Source organism: Myotis myotis, unplaced genomic scaffold (genome assembly GCF_014108235.1).
Source record: "Myotis myotis isolate mMyoMyo1 unplaced genomic scaffold, mMyoMyo1.p scaffold_m19_p_5, whole genome shotgun sequence".
Classification (NCBI taxonomy): Eukaryota; Metazoa; Chordata; class Mammalia; order Chiroptera; family Vespertilionidae; genus Myotis; species Myotis myotis.
Window position 1 is genome coordinate 742407 of NW_023416357.1, and position 2691 is coordinate 745097.

Sequence of the window (2691 nt, forward strand, 5' to 3'; positions counted from 1 at the left end):
TCCCGGGGACTCTGCTCCCCTGGCTCCGTCTTTTGGTTTAAATTCTCCTCTGGAAGCGACAACGCGTCCGATCCCCTGGGGTTCGGGTGGACGTGGGCCCTGGAGACGGGAGACTGTCCGCCTCCCCGAGGGGCCGGTGAGGAAGGGTGGCCGCGGGGCTGGCGCTGAAGGGACATCAGCCCCAAAGCCAGGCTCTTCCTGACGGCCTCGCCAGGCCCGTGGCCAGGAGGGCGCTGGGAGATGAAAGGCTTGGCTGACAGCGCAGATGACAGGCGGGGGGTGGGAGGGGGGGGGTGCGGGAGAGACCAGCCGCCAGGGCCAGGGTGGGGGGCGGGGGATTGGCAGCGCCCAGAGCCCTCGCTGGACACCATCCGCCCAGACCAGCTGGGCCCTCAGCCTCCGGGGGGGCGCCTGCCAGGAAGCAGCTCCATGGGGGAGGGGGCGCCTTGGCAGAGCAGGTCTGCCTGGAGGGGTGCCCAGCGCTGAGGGGGTGGGTGAGGAGAAAGCGCCCCCAGGGAGAGAGGGGCTGGAGCCGGTGCCGCTGACAGGGGAGCTGGAGCCCTGGGGGATGGGGCGCTGGGGGGGGGGGGGGGCGGAGAAGCCCGGCTCTCAGGGGAGCTGTCGTGTCTGTGTCCTCTGGGCCGGCCCACATGGTTCCTCACCGACCTTCGAACGCAGGGCCGTCTTCCCGCGCATCCCCCGCTGCCTGTCTCCCTAGCGAGCGCTTCCCTGCGTCTCAGGATAGAGCCCGTCCATGTGCGACGGTCATGCGAGCGCAGGCTGCCCGCGACCCCCGGGACAGGCCTTTCTCTCCTCCTCCTGCGTCTCTGGCTCCGGCCTTCAACCACTGAGCCACTCAGTGCTTCTCTCTCTCCTCCTCCCTGTCTAGAACACATCGCGTAGGAAATGTCCTTTCACCCCTTGCTGGCCCTGGTTCGGAAAGACAGCGCGATGGGACTGTGACTCCTGCCGAGGGGTTCGCGCCGGAAGATCCTGCTCATCAGTGTTCCTGTTCCCCTCGGTCCGAGCCTCATGGTGCCGAACGGTTCTCTCTTAGCCCGGCCTGGAGCCATCGCCGTGCTGGTGTGTTCAGCACAGTCAGCCTCCGGGAGAAGGAGCCGACGTGCAGTGCTGCTCATCGCTGTGGTGTAAAGGCTCCCACCCCAGCCAGCGGCCAGCGGCCACGTGACCCCACTGCCCAGGTGACAGGGAGAGGTGCACAGAGTGAGCCCCTCCAGGGGGCCTGTGTGCCTGTCAACCCCTTCGGCCCGCCCACCCCTGTCTTAGAGAGAAACTCGGTTCTCCCAGGGGACGATGGTCAGGGACTAGACCAGAGCCTGGCTCCTGCCGCTGCTTGGACACCACCCTCTGCAGCCAGCACCCGGCTCTGGCGGGAAGCCAGTGAGGGGGGTGGAGCAGGGGGGGGCCAGGGGGGCTGGGGCAGGAGAAAGGAAAGGCTGTTTGCAAGCAAATGGAAGTCACATGCGCCCTTCCTGGTCCAGCTCTGAGGTCGGCCACCTGCTGTGTTTTCACGGTCCTGCTCCAGGGGAGCTCCAGCCACTGGGCCAGCGGGATCTGTGGGTGTCAGCGGGATCTGTGGGTGTCAGCGGGATCTGTGGGTGTCAGCGGGATCTGTGGGTGTCAGCGGGGTCTGTGGGTGTCAGCGGGATCTGTGGGTGTCAGCAGGATCTGTGGGTGTCAGCGGGATCTGTGCGTGTCAGCAGGGTCTGTGGGTGTCACAGGATCTGTGGGTGCCGGGCAGGAAGCGCAGCCTGAGAGGCTGTGAGGTGTGGAGCACCTCTGACCCCCTCTGGCTGCTGGGGTGCATCACACTCAGTGTGGCCCAGCCCTGCAGAGCCTGCCTCCCTGGCTGTGCCTGAGGCCTCGGGGCTGCCCTTTGCTGTGTCGTCAAACTTTTCTCTCTTCTGCGTCTGCCTCTCAGTGACGTCCTGAAATCCGGGATCTGTTCTCTGGGCGGCAGGTGTTTCTACCTCTTACATTGTGTATGGATGTCATTACGTCCTGTGGACGGATGTTGTGCGTGAATGTTGTGCGTGGATGTTGTGCGTGGATGTTGTGCACGGATGTTGTGAGTGGATGTTGTGTGTGGATGTTGTGCACGGATGTTGTGCACGGATGTTGTGCACGGATGTTGTGTGTGGATGTTGTGTGTGGATGTTGTGCGTGGATGTTGTGCGTGGATGTTGTGCACGGATGTTGTGCGTGGATGTTGTGCACGGATGTTGTGCACGGATGTTGTGTGTGGATGTTGTGCGTGGATGTTGTGCGTGGATGTTGTGCACGGATGTTGTGAGTGGATGTTGTGCGTGGATGTTGTGCACGGATGTTGTGCGTGGATGTTGTGTGTGGATGTTGTGTGTGGATGTTGTGCGTGGATGTTGTGCACGGATGTTGTGCGTGCATGTTGTGCACGGATGTTGTGCGTGCATGTTGTGCACGGATGTTGTGCGTGGATGTTGTGCACGGATGTTGTGCGTGGATGTTGTGTGTGGATGTTGTGCACGGATGTTGTGCACGGATGTTGTGCACAGATGAGGTTGTCATGCCTGTGCTTGCTCCTGTGCTGGTCCTTCTGGTGACGAACAGCAGGAAAGCTGCTTGTTTATACGGAGCCTCCAGCCACCTGCCGGGGAAGCACTGAGGCTGCCTGTCTCGGGGTCCCTCTGGGAG